The 10,694-nt window shown below is 40.0% G+C and overlaps 1 long non-coding RNA gene across 2 annotated transcripts; it reads right to left on the bottom strand.

The window, feature by feature from the left end:
- Positions 1–5,303, bottom strand: LOC122073822. Of its 2 annotated transcripts, XR_006138879.1 has the most exons (4): positions 5,234–5,303; positions 4,180–4,251; positions 3,143–3,235; positions 1–672 (listed from the first exon to the last, which is right to left on the bottom strand). It is a non-coding gene; the product is annotated as an uncharacterized LOC122073822 (long non-coding RNA). The 2 variants fall into 2 exon arrangements; XR_006138880.1 differs by lacking the exon at positions 3,143–3,235 and having other exon boundaries at positions 5,234–5,268.
- Between the last annotated feature and the right edge of the window lie 5,391 nt (positions 5,304–10,694).

Here is a 10,694-nt window from a genome sequence, read left to right as displayed (position 1 = left end):
TTTTTGGTAAGAGATATCTAATGATATTTAACATATTTACAAAAAAGAAGGTTTTCACAACTAAATCAAAATTACAATCATGTCCATAGGGCAATATCTGATGAGTACAAAACAAATCAAAAGGAAGATGTTACTCTCATCCTTAGTATGCTCAGAATGTACAAGTATCACATATAAAACCATTCTTATACGAAACTAGCTCCTCGTCCCAGATGTCATCTCCGTAGAAAGTAGGCTCCTCAACCACAGACTTCGGATGGTTACCTGAATCAACATCTAAAAAAGGGACAACAACGGGTGTGAGCTTCCACGAAGCCCAGTGAGAGGTACACACAAACATCCACAGCAAATCATGAAATAAAAATAATAAAAATGGTCAACCAAAACAATATGAATGCAATACCATGATCCGGATTATTACCAACAAACAAACATAATCAACAAATTCTAAGTCCATAATAGGTATTAGTGCTACTACAACATAGGGCAATATCTGATGAGTACAAAACAAATCAAAAGGAAGATGTTACTCTCATCCTTAGTATGCTCAGAATGCACAATTATCACATATAAAACCATTCTTATACGAAACTAGCTCCTCGTCCCAGATGTCATCTCCGTAGAAAGTAGGCTCCTCAACCACAGACTTCGGATGGTTACCTGAATCAACATCTAAAAAAGGGACAACAACGGGTGTGAGCTTCCACGAAGCCCAGTGAGAGGTACACACAAACATCCACAGCAAATCATGAAATAAAAATAATAAAAATGGTTAACCAAAACAATATGAATGCAATACCATGATCCGGATTATTAGCAAACAAACATAATCAACAAATTCTAAGTCCATAATAGGTATTAGTGCTACTACAACATAGGTGGTATCTCCAATCATGAATGTAAGTTACCAGTCCCCAAGGATACAAGCTAGTTGCGAGTCAGGACCATACCGGTCCCCACATAGTTTCTTTGGTACCCGGTAAGCCCCCATTAATAATCCCCCATACTATTATATCGAATATAATATCGCATGTAAAGCATAATCACCATTGAATTTAACACCACGTGAGGGTTTATCACGATGCTGGCATCTATACACCTCAGTCACTGAAAATCGTCCCCAACCTTGAACCGTCACATCGTAGGATTAGGCAATACATAATCCCCTATTGACAAGGGTTGTAGCACTAGGGTGGGTATCCAAGCCCAATGCATTCTAATATGCCAGTACACATTTCAATCACACTCACACACACACACACCCTAGGCATGCAGTGTCGTTGGCACCAAATGTTGGCCACCTCTGCACCCCAGTCTCTATACACACACACACACACACCCACACTGAGCATGCAGTGTCGTCGGCACCAACCGTTGGCCACCCTACACCTCAGTTTCCACATGCACACACTCACCCTGGGCATGCAGTGCCATAGGCACCCACACTGGCCACCTTGCATCCTAGTCACACACACACACACACACACACACATGCACATCCATAATCCACATTCTTATGCCACATTAATACTTTTCTCAAGGAACAAGAAAATAATATGCAAATTGACATAATTCATCGATATATGCATTATGATGCAAAAAATCTATGTAAACACACAAAATTCCTTCACCTTGAGTCCTAGGTGATGATGGATAGTTGATGGCCTCGTGCCATGTTGTGTCGTCACTTCTTGGTTCTACTCCTAGGATACAAATTTTTAAGAAAATAAATACCCATAGAGAAATGAGATCCTAGGCACATGTTCTAGCTTTATTTCCTAATTTTCTTTTCTTTGAAATCGTTCTCAAATTGGGGCTTTATGACTATAGGGCTGATTTATATGTGGGAGATGTTCACCCACCTCAATTAACATCTAGCTCCTCGCCCCAAAGGTCACCTTTGTAGAGAGTCAGCTCTTCAACCACAGACTTCGGATGGTTACCTGAATCAACAGCTAAAAAGGGCCCACGGGGGTGAGCTTCCACGAAGCCCAGTGAAAGGTACACACAAACATCCACAACAAATTATGAAATAAAAGTAATAAAAATGGTCAACCAAAACAATATGAATGCATTTATATGAATGCAATGCCATGATCCATATTATTAGCAAACAAACCTAATCAACAAATTCTAAGTTCATAATGGGTATTAGTGCTACTACAACATAGGTGGTATCTCCAGTCATGAATGTAAGTTACCAGTCCCCAAGGATACAAGCTAGTTGCGAGTCAGGAGCATACCGATCCCAATATAGTTTCTTTAGTTCCCGCTAACCCCCATTAATAATCCCCTATAATACTACTGTATCGAATCTAACATCGCATGTAGGGTATACTCACCACCGAATCTAACACCGTGTGAGGGTTTATCACGATGCTGGCATCTATAAACCTCAGTCATTGAAAATCGTCCCCAACCTCGAACTATCGCACGATAGGATTAGGCAATACATAAACCCCTATTGACAAGGGTTGTAGCACTAGGGTGGTTATCCAAGCCCAATGCATTCTAATATGCCAGTACACATTTCAATCACACTCTCACACACACACACCCTGGGCATGCAGTGCCATCAGCACCAAATGTTTACCACCTCTGCACCCCTATCTCTATATACACACACACTAACCCTGAGCATGCAGTGCCGTCAGCTCCAGCCGCTGGCCACCCTATACCTCAGTCTCCACATACACACACACTCACCATGGGCATGCAGTGCCATAGGCACCCACCACTAGCCACCCTACATCCCAGTCACATACACACACATGCACATCCATAATCCACATTCTTATGCCACATCAATACTTTTCACAAGGAACAAGATAATAAAATGTAAATTGACATAATTCATCCATATATGCATTATGATGTAAAAAATCCATGTAAACACACAAAATCCCCTCACCTTGAGTCCTAGGTGATGATGGACAGTCGATGGCCTCACGCCATGTTGTGTCATCACGTCTTGGTTCTACTACTAGGATACAAATTTTTAAGAAAATAAATACTTATAGAGAAATGAGACCCTATGCACATGTTCTAGCTTCATTTCTTATTTTTCTTTTCTTTGAAATCATTCTCAAATTGGGGCTTTATGACTATAGGGCAGATTTATATGTGGGAGATATTCACCCACCTCAATTAACATCTAGCTCCTCGCCCCAGAGGTCATCTCCGTAGAGAGGCAGCTCCTCAACCACAGACTTCGGATGGTTACCTGAATCAACATCTAAACAAGAGCCAACAACGGGGGTGAGCTTCCACGAAGCCCAGTGAGAGGTACACACAAACATCCACAACAAATCATGAAATAAAATTAATAAAAATGGTCAACCAAAACAATATGAATGCATTTATATGAATGCAATGCCATGATCCAGATTATTAGCAAACAAACCTAATCAACAAATTCTAAGTCCATAATGGGTATTAGTGCAATTGCAACATAGGTGGTATCTCTTGTCATGAATGTACATTATCAGTTCCTAAGGATACAAACTAGTTACGAGTTAGGAGCATAACAGTCCCTACATAATTTCTTTGTACCCAGTAAACCCACATTAATAATCCCCTATAATACTATTACATCGAATCTAATATCGCATGTAGGATATACTCACCACCAAATCTAACATCGCTGATGGTTTGTCACGATGCTTGCATCTACGCACCTCAGTCATGAAAATCGTCTCCAACCTTGAACCGTCGCACGGTAGGAATAGCCAATACATAAACCCCTATTGACAAGGGTTGTAGCACTAGGGTGGTTATCCTAGCTCAATACATTTTAATATGCCACCACACATTTCAATCACACACACACATACATACCCTAGGCATGCAGTGCCGTCGACACCAAATGTTGGCCACCTCTGCACCCCAGTCTCCATATTCACACATACACACACTCACCCTAAGCATGTACCATTGGCCACCCTGCACCTCAGTCTCCACTTACACACACTCACCCTGGGCATGCAGTGACATAGGCACCCACCACTGGCCGCCCTACATCCCAGTCGCACACACACACATGCACATCCATAATCCACATTCTCATGCCACATCAATACTTTTCACAAGGAACAAGATAATAATATGTAAATTGACATAATTCATCCACATATGCATTGTGATGCAAAAAAACCATGTAAACACACAAAATCCCCATACCTTGAGTCCTAGGTGATGATGGATAGTCGATGGCCTCGGGCCATGTTGTCTCGTCACCTCTTGGTTCTACTCCTAGGATACAGATTTTTAAGAAAATAAATATCCATAGAGAAATGAGACCCTAGGCACATGTTCTAGCTTCATTTCCTATTTTTCTTTTCTTTGAAATCTTTCTCAAAATCGGGCATTTATGACTATAGGGCTGATTTATACGTGGGAGTCGTTCACCCACCTCAATTAACTTAGATTAAGTGTAATCAATTGGTTGGTTAAGATGGATTTACATAATGCACCCAAATTTTCCTAAAGTTCCAATCGTGATTAAACTAAATTAGGGAATTTTGATTGAGAGTTTATGTGGTGACCACTAATGGCTTATTTGGTCAGCCCAATCCACTATACCCATTTTTAATTTCATTTTCTCCAACCCGATTTTGGGTTTGAATGGTGAAGTATAGAGGGCTTGGGCAAAACCCACCATTTTTAGGGTTTAGTTATCCAAATTGGGGATTTCACTAGGGAGGGTTCATGGACTCAAATTGATCCATCAATCTTGCTAGGATGGGTCTCTTACACGAAAACCCTCTTCCAATTTATAGTTTTGACAAGTGGGAAGGTGGGTTTTAGTAAATTTTCCCATTTATAAGTTTTGTGTTGCTCAAATTGGGGGTTTTTGATGGGGCTTTCTATGGAGATAGTCCATAGACTCAATTGTGACCATTCCATCCTTAGTTTAAGTGTAAGACATCATTTTCTCAATCTAGGGTTAGGTTAGGATGTTAGGTCGTAGAGGATTTGGGCAGATTCCCAAATCCTAGGGTTTTGGGTTGCCAAAATTTGGGGCTTTTTATATGGGAGGTTTCCCACACTCAAAGGTGAGTGGTTAACTTGCTTGATTAGGTCCCTCTCACCAAAATTCCCATTTAATTTTTAGATTGGATAGGTGGGTAGAGGGATTTCAGTTGGGGGAGTTTCCATTAACTTTAATAGAGAGCGAAAATGGGAGAGAGAGAGAGCTAACTATTTTGAAAGTAGAGAGAAAGAGAAGACTTACCTTCAATGGGTAGCTCCTCTTCCCTTGCTTTTCTCCTCCTTCTTCTTCTCCTTTCTCCCTTCTATTGTTTTTAATTTGGTAGGAATGAAGAGAATGGAGCAAGAGTTCTATTTATAATCACATAAGTTAACTAAGGGTTGTTTGGCAAAATAATGAGTTTTCACTCATTACTGGGTTAATACATTATTTTGCACTAACGGACCCTCCTCAGGGTGTCCGGATATATTAATCTATTCCCCAATAGGTTATCCTAACTATTGGGAGTGGTTTGAGGTGCACGGGTGCAAGGGTCCAGGTCCCACGGCCAAATAACCTGATTTTGATCGTATTCTTACCGGAAGTGTTCACCACCCAAGGCTCAATTGGTCCCCTTTGTGTGGAAATGGATCCTTATGCTGAGTGAGGCTCTCCCAAGGTGTTTTCAGTGTGTGGGCCCTCCTCTTGGTACATTTCACTATTAAGGTTCGAAAAAATTCTCTTCAATAGTAGAGTAGTTATCCTAACTCCTTCAATGGTTTGTAGCCCTTCCATGTGATGAGCCAGAAAAGCCCACACATTTCTAGTGGTTATCACTTGGGTTGTATTACCTATGTCCAAAAGTTTAAATTAGCCCGGGTTTTTGGGCACGGGTATAACAGGCCCACACCTGATGAAATTTAGCTGCTGCCTGGGTTGTAGCCAATTAGTTGCTACCCCTGTGGCAGCGAAAGAAATGGGACCTAAAAGGGTATTTTAAAAAAATACTCTAACTTAGGAGGGTATTTGTGAACCTTAGGGTGAAGTGAATTATTCCATTTCTTTGGCTACCAGCAAGGGATTCTAGCTACTTGACTGCAACCCGGGTAGCAACCAAATTTTTTCGAACAATGCCATAAATAGCCCCCATAGCCTCAAATTCAAGACACCAAGCCACTTGGCACAAAGTCCAGGAAACTCTCCAAGAAAGGGGTGTAAACTCTTTTTTCTTTTCAGTAAAGAAAGGGGTGTAAACTAAGGAACTTTTCCCTTGGATGAGCAAAGCGGATTAGAGTCAAGCTACCTTCCCTATTCTAGTGAGTCTTGAGAGAGAGAGAGAGAGAGAGATTAAGTTCATGTTTGGAGGGAAGGGACCCTCCCTTTTCAACCCTCTTTAGGGGTAAAGACCAGGTATAATTCCTTCTTTCATTCTCTTAGCTTTCTTTTTCTTTTTCCTTTTTTTATTTTTATTTTTTTTTATTTTTTATTTTCTGATGAACTCATTCTCTTAGCTTTCACTAGTATAATGAAGTGTAGTAGCAATGTAGCATAGTGTAGTATAGTAGTGTAGCACGATTTAGTTGATATTTGATATGCTTAATATTAATAATTATTTTAATATTAATTAATTATTATTAGATAAGCATGGAAGATAATTAAATTAGTTAAATCATTTCAATGGAGTCAGAATAATGCTAAATTACTAACTCGCGAAAGATGTGGATCTTTCTTCTTTCCCTGCCTCCCCTTCTTCCTATTCTTTTCTCTTCTCGGTCATTGTGAAACCTCTTTCACTCTGACGCTGCCATTGCCCCTATTTCACTCCCGTTTCTTTCCGTCACCCACTTCCTGGTCTTAGCTTCTAGCTAGGCATTCACATCTCCTTACCAGAATAACGCTACCCCCACTTGAAAGTGCCGGTGATCCTAAACTTGGGTGTTTCTTTCCCCTTTTTACCCCTACCTTCATCCAATCACATCTGAAAATTGTTACCCCTACAGTCCTCTTTAACCCCAACGGGGATCGACTGTGATCATGCATTAGTCTCTATAGCTTCTATCCTGACCTTTGCTGAAGAACACTAATCCATCTGGGATCATCAACGTTGCGATGAAGAACCTACCTTCCTCAGCTGCAGGACCAGAGCCATCTCCTCAAATGGTGCTGCCCTCTTACTCTTCTTCTGGTAACCTGCGCAGACTGTTCTCATCCACTGGTGGACTAGAGTACTAGACCCTACTTCCCAAAAAGCACATATGCCATCTTCATTAGGTAAACTGCGACCAAGGTGCTTAGAAGTAATGTTGAACCCGGTAGAAATTGGGTTGCCACCTCCCACTGCAAGGGTGAAAATTCTTAAAAAACATAAAAATCGACCAGTTGGTCTTTTCTCTAAAGTCAAGAACTTATGTGGGGATGCCTGTTCCAATCAGTTAAAGTATGAGCTTCACACAATCTGCTTTATTTGTGGACTACTTCGTCACACTACTAATATCTACCCATACATAAAGGACAACTCTGGTATCAAATTCCCTCCAAAAGGGTACTACAAGAATGCAATTACCCCACCCATTTTGGTTAACAATTGGCCTTGGAATAATCTGTAGGCCCCCACATTGGCTGACCTAGATCCTGACATACATAAGAATTTCGGACATGATATTTGCAAGGGGATATCCTCCCCTACTGCACCCATGGACACAGGATATTCTAACAATCAAACTTTCAATATTGCTGCATCATTTCTATCAAACACAGTTGAGCATGAAAATGCTGTGGGTCCATTATTACCAGTACCCACGCATTTGGTGCATGAGAGTGATGATTTCCCCATTGCCTCCCCATTGCTACTCTTTTTTGAAATCCTGATGTTCCAAATTTGCACACAGCTGGTAATGATGAAAATAGTTCTTTATCCGACTTAGTATTTGGATCCCTTGCCCCATTTCCATTCATTGATCCCATACCTACACCGTTATAAGTTGCACCTTCTCCAGCCCCAACCTCAAACTCAAAAGGATAATCCAAGTAACTACACCTAATTGCTCTAACACTAACCTTGGTGAACTGCCTGATCTGAAACTCTTAAGCCTCGCACATACCATCCTGTTGGGTCCTCCTCACAAGTCAAGAGGAGGGCTAGCTGGGTTTGAAAAAAAAAAAAAAAAAAAAAAAAAAGCATTAAATGAGAAGGAGACAAGAGAGAGTATAGTGGGGAACAAGTCACCGCCCTCTCTCTCTCTCCCCCTGGGTCTCATCTCTTTCCGTCTCTCTCTCTCCTTCAATCTCCTTCCTTCTCTATGAAGAAATAGAGAAAACGAGTTGCAGAGAGATCGATTTTTGCTCTCTACTTTTCTACTTCATTCTGGTCTATGAAATCAGAAAGTGAACTTTCTGTGAGATCTATAATGGCGTGCAACATTCTTTGTGTCCAGGGAAGTAGGGAAGGCGATAGTTCTCTCTATATTTGCCATTGTTAATTGAGGTGAGAGTGTATTTGTTCATGTGATTCCACCTTATTATTTGGTGAGATATTTTGTTACCCAAGAGTAGGGTTTTACTTCTGATGTTTATTGGTAGCCTCTAGTACATCTAGAGAGAACTGTGTAACCCCATTATTTGCATAGTGAAAGTTTAATTTGGATTAGGTCCCGTGGTTTTTACCTTTCTCATTGAGAGAGTTTTTCACATAAAAAATTGGTGTCTCCTATTGTGGTTTGGCTTCATTGATTTTATCTGTATTACTTGTTCTCTGTATATTATTGTGGTTTTATATCTCTATTGTTTGCACATAGTTGGTGGGAAATAAATTTGTGTTTTTCCCAACAAGTGGTATCAGAGCTTGGGTTGTGTGTGTGTGTAAACAATGGAAGAAAACACTGAAACAAGGATGGTAAGTTTGAATGGAAGTAACTGGATGATTTGGAAAGCAAAAAATGGAAGATTTGTTGTATTGTAAGGATCTGTATGCACCTATAGAGGGTGACATAGCAAAGCCAGAAAAAATGTCGGATGTAGATTGGAAAGCGTTAAATCGAAAAGCCATTGGCTTCATTCGGCAATGGTTGGATGATACAATTTTCCATCATGTATCCGTAGAAACATCGGTTCGTTCACTGTGGAAGAAATTAGAAGGGCTATACGACTAGAAGACTGCTAGCAACAAAGCTTTTCTAATTAGAAAGCTTGTAAAACTGAAGTACAGAGAAGGAAGCTCAGTTTCAGAACATTTGTATGAGGTGTAAAGTATTGTGAACCAGCTCTCCACTATGAATATTGTACTAGATGACGAGTTACAAGTCTTGTTACTTCTCAATTCATTACCTGACAATTAAGAGACATTGGTGGTGTCTCTGAGTAATTCTGTTTTAGATGAAAAAATTACAATGGGTCAAGTAACTAGAAGTCTGTTGAATGAAGAAACAAGAAAAAAATGCACAGGTTAATCTCAACAAGGGGCACTTGTCACAGAGAATAGGGGATGAAGCAAACAGAGGAAACCTCAATATAGAGAGAACTCAAAAGGAAGATCAAAGTAAAGAAAAGGAATTACATTTTACTACTGCAAAATGGAAAAACACATAAAAAAGGAGTGCATGAAGCTTATGAGAGATACAGTGAAAGGAAAAGGGGAGGAGAAGAAAGAAGAAAATGATACTACTGCTGTCAGCTCAGATGGAGACATTATTGTTTTCTCAAGCTGTGAAAAATCTTGACTCACTCTCTCAAGTCATGACACAAATTGGATTGTTGATACATGTGCTTCATACCATGCTGCCCCTCACAGAGAGCGTTATTTATCTCTTACAAGATAGGTGATTTTGGTGTTGTGAGAATGGGCAACAGTGGTACTTCAAAAATTGTGGGGATATGTGACATAAGTGTTGAGACAAATGTTGGCTGCAAATTGGTTCTCAAAGATGTGAGACATATACAAGAACTCCGTCTGAATTTGATCTCTGGAGGGAAGTGTTTGAAATTTAAAATGTAACCGCAAGCGTACGGATCAGTGTAGCTACGGGTCGAACACAGGGAGAGCAGCCACTTTATTTTTTTTATTTCCTTTAATAATGCGAAAGTGAACTGATTAATGATTGTGATCTAATTCTAATTACCGTCCTAAACATATGTATCTAAAATAACGTCATAACCATTCGTCATCTAAGAATTTAAAGATACAAGCTACGCAATTAAAATTAAATAAATAAATAACTGAAAATAAACAACCCACGCAATTAAAAAAAATAATAATAATAAATAAATAAAGGAAAAAATGCTGAAATAAAAATAAAGTAAAAGAAAGGGGATAAAGCTAGAGAGAGACTCACAAGCAGGTTTCTCTACTTAGCCCGAGGGATGCATCATAATATGAGCTTCCCTACTTGACCAGAGAGTCACTCTTACAAGGGTTACTCTACTTGACTTTAGGNGGTATGCATCCTCAGAGGTCAACCCATGGAAGTGGGGCAACATAGTGATGTATTGAGATTTGAGTTCAAAATTATTGCCCTGGGCTTGTGGTAGAACTATGCAAGAAGGTTGGGCTGTTCTAGTATGGTAGAACCTATCTTTCAGAGATTTAGGTGAAGGGTTTTGCTATTGGTCTCCCATATTGAAGGGTTTTAAAGAGAGCAAACATATAGGGTCACTACTTGTTGGATCTCTTCTTTCTAACCGATTCTTGGTATTACGTATCCACTTAACACTCATGCAATAGAAAAACTAC

This window comes from Macadamia integrifolia, chromosome 1 (genome assembly GCF_013358625.1).
Source record: "Macadamia integrifolia cultivar HAES 741 chromosome 1, SCU_Mint_v3, whole genome shotgun sequence".
In the NCBI taxonomy this organism is placed as follows: Eukaryota; Viridiplantae; Streptophyta; class Magnoliopsida; order Proteales; family Proteaceae; genus Macadamia; species Macadamia integrifolia.
The sequence above is the reverse complement of the archived record's forward strand: the minus strand, read 5'-3'. Positions and strand labels throughout refer to the sequence as shown.